At 31.8% G+C, this 9,883-nt stretch overlaps 1 long non-coding RNA gene across 1 annotated transcript in view; it reads right to left on the bottom strand.

Moving 5' to 3' along the window:
- Positions 1-3,949: 3,949 nt before the first annotated feature.
- Positions 3,950-9,883, bottom strand: part of LOC146994200 (uncharacterized) — a 395,818-nt gene continuing 389,884 nt past the window's right edge. Inside the window, exons 2-3 of the long non-coding RNA XR_015044067.1 lie at positions 7,085-7,174; positions 3,950-4,091 (exon numbers count right to left, since the gene is read on the bottom strand). This is a non-coding gene — a long non-coding RNA (uncharacterized LOC146994200). The remainder of the gene's footprint in view (positions 4,092-7,084; positions 7,175-9,883) is intronic.

The following is a 9,883-nucleotide window of genomic DNA, read 5'->3' as shown; positions in this document are numbered from 1 at the left end:
TCTCTATATAAATATTAAACTATTCTGTAATTTTCTCTAAGTTAAACCTTTTTATGAATTTTGTATCAGATTTTTTTAAATGATATTAATACATTTTATTCTTTAACAATCCTTTAACAACCTTTAACAACTAGTCCTTTAACAACTACCTCCCAGTCCTTTAACAACTACCTCCCATACCTTTAACAACTACCTCCTTAGTCCTTTAACAACTTTTAGTCCTTTACAACTACCTCCCATTCCTAAAATTCAAACTACCATTGTAAAAAATAAACATGATAAGTTACTTTTGTTCCAATTATATCATCTTATAATACCCCTATAAATCAAATATTTTTTCCTAAATATATTTAAATTTTAAATAGATAAATATAAGATTAATATTTCTGAAATAGAAAATTTTAGGCAACAAAGTATTTGAAAATATTTTATAAATAAATTTATTAATCAACTATTTAAAATACACATTTAGTTAATAAGAGTATATTAAAATGCCGAAATAATAACGGAAAATATTTAAGGTAGCTGTGTGTAATTGCTTACATGCTTCGTGCTCTCTCTCGCTATCTCATTGGCTTACAGCAAACCGAACTGTGCGATGAAATGACGTAAAAAAAAGAGGTGGCACCTTCTGTTATAAAATTAATTAACTAACTAGCGAAATTTGGTAGATCGCCAGTTGCGACAATACCACAGTTAATTAAAATAGATAATAAATTAGTATTAATTTTAAAACAAAAGTTTCTTTTTAGTATTAATTTTAAAACAAAAGTCATGTTCCTGAGTTCGAAAAATGCATTCAGTTCCTTATTTTCTCAACCTTTGCGTCGATTTCTCAATGAATAGTAAGTTATTCAAAATATAAAAAGATAACTTCGAAAGAAGAGATTTTTAAATCTGGTCACATACGTCTAAATAATCCAATTTGCATTCCGAGGACCATGGTATGATAATGCTATGAAATGTGACGTTGACGATGTATCCTGCTGGCAACCGAATCTCATAGATGCAAAGAGAGTGTCGGGGGTAAGCTTCGGGGTAATTAGGCGAGGACAACACTCCTGTGAGGTCAGTATATATTCCACCACAAACTGGAAGAAAAAAAAATAGTTGTTGGTCATAAAATGTTAAAATCTTAAAAACCTAGAAGTATTTAAGCTTAGAAAATATTAAACGTTAAATTCATTGAGAAATTAGCCGCAAGTTATCATTTTCTCCTCATAAAGAAATATATTCCTGCTCATAAAATATAAAACAATGGCAGAACACAGAATAAAATAAAAACTATTTGATGAACCTGCGTGATCCAAGAGGTTGTTGCAGAATTACTATACTACACAGCAAACAATAAAACAAAGACATACAAACACATCTATTGAGACCACCACATTGCCAATCACCAAATGGGTGGAAAGAAGGTTCAATGGAAACAACACACTAATAACGTTTATCATAACCTCCAGCTGAAATGCATGCTTGAAAACGGCAAGGAAAGCTGGCAATGGTGTCACTGATCGCTTGTTGCGGCAATAACGCTCATGCCTGTATTAATGCATGTCGGAACTCGTAGAAAATGCCTGGCGGCACACTGGGACCTGCTATCGTTCGTCACAACATATTCCACACATGCTCTGTACAATTCAGTTCCGGTCATCTAGTAGGCCACGGCAGATGTGGAATAATTTCACTCTCTAGATAACTCCGCAACACTAGAGCTCCATGCGGGCAGGCGTCATTGTTCATGCATAACTCGTCAGTACCCATTTCAGCGATAAAATGAAACATTCCATCAGGCAGAATTCCATCAGGATACCGAACGGCAGTGACGGAACCACCAGGAATCAAGCAGAGGATATGTGTGACCTTTTCGTTGCTATCCCAGCTCATACAAATAAGCCTTCTCTTCTAACAGTCACTTTCGACGATGTTTGGCGCCCGATAGCGTGTCTTTGGCTTTCGCCCTATCAGTGTCGTTTGGAAATTGTTGTGGATGATAAATGAAGACTTATCTGCAAAAGAGTCCGCTGCCCTAGTGTACAACTGCGATGTTCGCGAGCTGAATTCAAAGGAGTTCCGACCTGCGATGGGTATATAGGAACACAAACCATACGTTTTTGGGCGTACTGTCCACCTTCCGCGGCACATTTTGGCCAGATTTGGATCGTCCTGCAGCAGCAGAGAGATGTGAGGTCACCTCTCGAGCTGTCAATGATCTACGGCTTCTTGAGCATAGCAGAAAGAAACGATCATCTGCTGTTGTGGCAATCCCACGGCGTCCAGACCCACGTCTTCTACAACGGTTTCGATCCCTTAGGTAAGGATTCTACTGCCTATTGCTCATTCAGCTCTCTCGCAGCAGCGAATTGTCTTGCACCAGTTTACAACATCTCGACAGGCCTCCAATGCATTTCATCATGCGAATCGTGTCTTCGGCTCATGTTTTCCACTTTGGCAATCTCGTATTAATATCGCTGCTTGCGAAATGACGCATAGGTCTAGTATGCCCCTTTTTAAGGTGTTGTGATGTGACTGCGAGATTGCTTTTAAAGCTAATTTGGGTTGCCTACTTGCATTCAAATCTACGCTAGGGAATATTGTCAACAGGAAAGGATAAAAAAGTCTAAAGTTTGGCTTCAAGTGGAAAACATTATTCCTATCAAAGGAGAAAACGGAATGTTTCGAACGTTGCAAAGGTAAGATCTTTAATGTTGAAAGGAAATCTGACAAATCAAAAGACAGTTGCAAAATCATTAAAATGTTCAGTTTCAACTGTAAACAAAGGGATTAACGCTGATTTAAATCTTAAAAAGGTGAAAAACCATAACGTGCATCGTTTTCCTCCACGACATATAGACGAACGCAGAATGCGCTGCAAAATTCTGTATAAGAAACATTTATCTGCACAAAAATAGAAAAATATTGTCACAATAGATGATACTTGGGTTTATTTAAAGGATTGCACTTAAAAGAGATCGATTTATTACCATCAAAGAAACGAAGAAAATCCGAAAACAGGGATCAAAGGATCTAAAGAACGCTTTTCAAAGGAATTTATTGCGCTGCTGGATTTTTCATTTTACCGCAAATTAAAAATAAATATAATGGAGAAAAGTGTTTTCCGATCAACTCCACATATCATCAAGAACATATTTTATACTCATTTTTCAAATATGAAACGCCTTCTCTTTACCCACAGTGCCATCAATTAGTACAAGTAGAAATGTATCAAGACAAAGCAAACAACCACATGTCAAATTTCACTGTTAATTTCCTGGAAAAAATGGAAGAAGAAACGGGTATCAAGGCTATACTCTTCACTTGTGTCTTTTCTCAATCTCCTGAGGCATCACCCATGGAATTTTGCGCTTTTCGACTTCTAAAAAGTGGATTGTCGAAACACCGACCTACAAACCTCCTTGGACTTTGGAAAGCTGTCCAAGAGCAATGGGATAAAATGACTCTTCCGGTACTAAAAAAGACTTAGAAATTACGGCTTAGAAAGATAGGGAAAAATAAGCGTGATCAAATAGAACATTTAAAACACGAAAATTTTAGGTAACATATTTAGGAAAATGCTATAAAAATCGTCAAATATCCTCTAAAATATGTACTAAATTTAAGATTCTTATTCCTTCTAAAGCCTTGAGTTAAAAATGGTACTAGATTATTAGTATGAATAGTCTAGGGATTTAAATAGAAACAAATCTGCATTGAGGTTTTGAATCTCCAATAGTTTTAAAAATGGTGAAACGCCGATGTCTTAGCTTCACTAAATATTCTGCTTAAATCATTAATAATGGTCTATTATTCTGAACTCATGAGTTCTGCAAATCATAATAAACGTGTTTTCTCACCATTTTTGTGTCCTTCCTTTCTTATTTATTTGGATGAAAAATAAACACATTCAGAAATTTATGGCACTATATTATGATTAACAGAGGAAAAACACTTTTCAAAATTCAAAATAGTTTTTATTAATCCAATTTATCACATTTTATTTGAATTCATGAAAAACAATCTTATATCCATGTATTCTTATGTATATAAGAACTCTTGATAAATTGGATCTCTGTCATTGCCTTTCACAGCACCTAAAATAAAAAAACACTCACAATTACTATATGTGAATATAATTCATAATTAAATTTAAACAAATGACTATTAGAATGCAAATTAAAGGAAGCATTTAAAATATTTTAACATTTAGTACCTATAAACAGAGTAGCAATTATTTGATTTTTCGATTATAGTAAAATAAACATGGGGGATGCCTTTTAAAATTTTTTATGTCAGAAAATAAACTCAAACCACCAGCTGAACATATGAGCAGTTTTATCAATCAGCCACTGCTAGGTAACCTGGATACTGAATCAACATATAAAGTTGCTAAGATAAAGAGAGAAACAAAATTATGATAATCACATCTTACCTATTCATAAAACTATTTTAAATTTAATGTGTAAGCAAGTCCAAAAAGAGTGAGAATGAATTTATTTTGCAACACAAAGTAAGGTCTTGCAGGAGCAAAAAAAAACTTGTCTCATGAGATTGGCAAGTAAAAAATAATTAACTGCATCTGGTGACATTTATCTGACAACACATAAGTAATTGTTAGCTACGTGCAGAAAATAAAATCTGATCAGGGGCGTAGCTAGAGGGGGGCATCTGTCCCCAGGTGCAGAATCCAAGGGGTGCCAAACTGATGTTAGAACATTTTAGAATTAAATGTTTTCCATCCTTGGCAAGCAGTAGGGGGCACGAAATCTTCAGTTGTCCCTGAGCACTGAAAACCCTAGCTATGACTCTGAATCTGATCATGTTAATGCAATTTTAAACTTTTGAATTTAACCGCAGAAATTTACCAAAGAAGTACTTGTAATAGTAGTAAATGAAGATGTGGCTAATCTTTACTGTATGGTACACCTTACCTCTGTCTGAAAAAAAATCGCAAAGTGGTATTGGTTGTTTGTGAAATGTGGAAGACCATTGCGTCAAATAAGTTTTTCGGTAACCCTAATGTTGATAATGTTGGCAAAAGTAGCCTTTGGGGAAAAAAAAACTTTTTTTTTTTTGTCAATAAAAAGGAGTTATTTCTGCAAATATTGCCAACGTGCTGTGATAAATTTAGTTTTGGGCTACTTTTTTTAATATTAAACCTTTTGTACGGTCCCAGGTTTTTGGTTCTTACCATTCTTTTCAATTGCTGTGTTTGGTTGCACGGAAGTGGTATGGTCTTGTATTTTGAACATGCTATTTATTATTTTGGTGTGGGTACCATCGTTTGAGTATGTCTGAGGTGACTAAGAGACGAAAAATTTAATTGAATTGCTTACTTGGAGGATGGTGGTGGGAAGCCTAAACATATGCATGTGAAAAAAAAGGTATGTTAAAAAAATGATGTTTCATTTATTTTTTTGTCTCTGTGTGTTAATTTTTGTTAGAAGATTTGTTTTTTAATGTTTTTATGTTAGGAATATGTATATTTGGTAACTTATTCCTCTCTGTTTGTGTATTTTTGGTTGTCTGTGTGTTAAGACAGTGGCGAATTTTTTCTGGTAATTATGATATTTTTAACTTTCTGATTTTCTTAAAGTGAAAATAGATCAATGTGTACATGGACAAAGTTAAGGCAGTGCACAATGCCCAGTTTGTGCAGTTCTCTGATTTAATAGATCGATGTGTACATGGACACAGAGTTTGTGTATGTCTTTGACTTCTTATTTTGGTTTTGTGTAGCGGCCACCTTGAAATTGGTGCCGATCCTCTCAAGTGACGATCTTGATATAAAAAAAAAAAAGAAACGATTCACCAAGGGTTACAGTAGAGTAAATTTTTACCAAAGATATTCTACCATAATCACCATTTCAGTGGTTTAAACACTAGTGGAGCAGTATGCAGAGATGAAGATTTGAGTTTTGTTTACACAGCATGATGGTTTAGGCACTCCAGCCATTACAGTGAACAAAATTATAATAAACATAGCCACAATAATTGTCTATAAATATTGATGTATAACACTGCATTAACTAATATATTTCTTATGCTAGTATATACAGAATCCTTAATCGAAGGGAAAATCAGAAGACTGTGCATGCATTTTCCTTTAACTGAAACATGGATTTGACCATACAAATCTCAGTCTTACGGGACATGCCACACTATGCAGATAGACAGTATAAAGTGCTTGTGTTGTTTTTATTTGTTAGAGGTATGAAATAAATATACTTCTAGATTTTAATTTTTTCTTTTCTTGTTTTACATTTGGATTACCTATCAAAAAGTAAGGAATTTTGATATTATTACAATATCGGAGTTAAAATAACAATTATTAGACATGTTAAAGTAATGAAAATTTTAAATTAGGTTAAAAAGTAACCCTTTTTGTGGCATATTTTTTAATTAAACTCTATCAACATTAAAAACAACAAAACGTCCCTCTTTATTAAGGACTTTAATTAACTAATTTTAAATACGGAGCTATGAATGAATTTTTTCCCTTGCATGTTATAATAACTGAAACAAAATTACTCTGATACAGTCAAAATTCCTAAATGCAAGTACATAAAATTTACTTTAGCAGTTTACAGAGATGAGACACACTGAACACATGAATAAATTTCTATCAAAGAATAATTTATTAAATTTGGCCCGTTCCATAGTAAACTTTAACCATTAGATTACATTATTACACCATGTTATCAGTTTGAAAAGCAAGTCATATGCCAGATCTTGGATGTAAAAGAAATGCACAAAATAATATACAGATTATTGAAAAATGGTGTATAACAATATTTATAGATATGATTAAATGTAACAGAAAATTTACTGTCACAACCACATTTTTAAGTGAAATGTATTATTTTAACATTTTACAATATTTAAGGTATGGCATTAAATGCAACATTATGTGCCTGGATATAAGTTAGTAAATTAAAAAAAATAATAATAATCAAAGAATGAATGACATGAAAAATTTCAAAAACAAGCAGAATTTAATTTAGACCTTTAGACACTTATGATAAATAAATTTGAGAATTCTTCACCCAAAATTAAATTATAATTAACTAAAACCAGTTTGACTGACATTCTACAAAATCCTTCAGCTGCAATTTTTTCTAGCTTGAAAACCAAATTCTTCTCCACATGGTAATAACATCTTAACCAGTTGAAATTCCTGCAGAAAGTTTGATAACACAGTAATAGAATTAATAGAATAGAAAAATTAACACAAAAGTATAGAACATCATTTAAACTTAACATTATTACAAATTTTGGTGCTTTCTGACCATCTGCAAAGCTGTGAAAATTGGCAAAATGCTTAGTTTATGGTTCATATCTACTGCTCTGTTCACAAGTAGTAATTCAAATAAGCACTTTATAAGAAACAAGAAATTTTAGGATGCACACACACAAAAATATATACATTGGGTCAATATTCACATATTTTTCATCCAATGGAATACTATTCATAAATAAAGATTAAATATAAAGCATGTAAATACATGTGTGTGGCATGCATATTCATAGTTTGCTATTATCGTGTGCATACTCTTGCTGTTTTAGCATAAGCAGATGATAAGAAAGTATCAGAATTTTTCACATATAAGAAAAGATTGCCCTGACAATAGTATCTCAATTGTTTAGCACTGACGTTTACATAGCGCATTAGAAATATATAGTAATATATGTATAATAAAAAGATAATTGCATATTATTAATTCATTTTTTTAAACGCCAAACTTTAACAATTCTTTCACATATAATTAAACAGAATTCTTTCACACATGAACATCTAAAATCCATTCTTAACTAAAGAATAAATAATAAAACCATGTAAATTTCTTATCAAGCCCATCATTTCCGAAATGTCTACTTCTGAAAGTTCCCAGCATTTTTCAATATATTATTAAATTACTAAACTAAGCATCAATGATCGTCATGTTCGCTAATGTGGCAATATCTTTCACACTTCTTTGTTACCACAAGTAACAAGTAGGCTTCAATAAATCTTTAACTGTTACATGCTACTTTTGTCTAAAATTTGTACAAATAATAAAATTAAATGAGCTCTTTATAATATGCTCAAAGAAATAATTTTGTATGAAAATTTGTATGTTATATATTGGCCTGATTAATGATTCAGGAAATAATTCGGGTTTTCAAAGTGCTTCCAATAATTCAAATTTTAGCTTGTGTCAAAATAAAATCTATAACACAAAGATAAGCAAATTTCCTTATGAACAATGCATTTTAACATTATTCAATCACTGGCAATCACACAGTACTGATTGCTTCAATAAACATTACTGTAACTGTGTTATTTAAAAGACTGTAATGTTTTAATTATTTCCTTAATTAAAACATTACAGTCTTTTCCTCCTTCTAACACCAAAAGAAAACCCAGATAAGAAATATAAAAATATCAGTAAAATAAATTATATTATTGAATGACACTTTACATTAATTACACTTATGCATAGATTATTTTATTATAAATTATTTCAAAATCAAAGAAGAGAAGGGGGAGAAACTTTAGTATTGACATTTCTAAAATGATATAAACATTAATCATTTAGTACAGTTTGTTATTTCAGGCAAAAAGAATTCACTTTTCTGGATAGCATTTATATTTCCATCTCACTTTCAATGAAACCCTAAGAGAAATGCATATAATTTAAACACCAGTTTATTTTATTTATCAGACAGATTATGTTAACTCGAAAAAAACCTATCAGTAAAATTCGGTAGTAATAATTCTGAATGTTAGGCAACTTTTTATCATAATGACAATACTACAGTAACATGAACATACGTAAAATTAAACTGCATATAACTATAAAATAAGCCAGCATATAATAATGGTGCATTGGTTTCTAAAACAATGGGCTCGATGAAAAAATACATTTATTATGGTAGCTATTCATATTCTTCAGCTTTCCTAATATTCTCATGTTCACTTTACATAACTAAAGTATCTAAAATACAATAAAAATGCAAACAATATTTATGAGAAAATGTTAAAAGCAATCATAAGCATTTGATTGAATGACCATATTTTGTCTTCCTGCAAGTTGAATCTTAAAATGATATGCAGTTTGAAAAATGCTTAATCCTTTTATAAAATATTCAAAAAAGATTAAAAAAAAAGGTACTGTTCTGTTATCAGGACCGGGTTCAGAATTGTATTTATATATGCTTGTATATTTGTATGTTTGTATGTCTACATATACACATCTATGCACATACTTACGAACACAGGTTCATACATTTCCGATTCTGGTCCCAATAACAGAACAGTACACCCAAAAAAACTTGAATTACAAACTAGATTAAGATAATGTTTCAACCATACATATTTTGGACAAAACAATGCAAACTCTTATTTTTATACAATTGTTCAAACTATTTAACCATAAATTTATTGCTGCAATAAAATAATAAGCAATCTGATCACACATATTATTTTGAAACTGAATAACTAGACTAAAAAAAATTCAGTCATAAACATTTGGATAGCAGGGCAAATTAGATATTTGAAAAGACAGCCAGCCATTGAGATACACGTAATTCACGACAGAATGGAAACAATTCATAAAGCTGTGAAACATTTAACTGTCAAAATGACATAAATTCGAAAAGCAAAAAAAGTAAACATACAAGTATTGCAACTGAACTTACCTTTCATGTAACAAAAAATATCCATACAAGTTAACCTCAAGGCGCAGCCATTTTGGATTTCGTTTCAAATCAGACAGATGTTTACGGATTTGCGGAAGAATACGAGGAACTAGTAGTTTGCCGGATACAATGTGCAATGACGCGAAAGAATATAGTTCTGTAGAACTTCCTACATTATTCCGTAATAAACAGTACTATTTCCTAA

This window comes from Stegodyphus dumicola, chromosome 11, assembly GCF_044657685.1.
Source record: "Stegodyphus dumicola isolate Sdum_Otavi_A_Nest chromosome 11, ASM4465768v1".
In the NCBI taxonomy this organism is placed as follows: domain Eukaryota; kingdom Metazoa; phylum Arthropoda; class Arachnida; order Araneae; family Eresidae; genus Stegodyphus; species Stegodyphus dumicola.
Note: the sequence above shows the minus strand (reverse complement) of the source record. Positions and strands in the feature narration are given on the sequence as shown.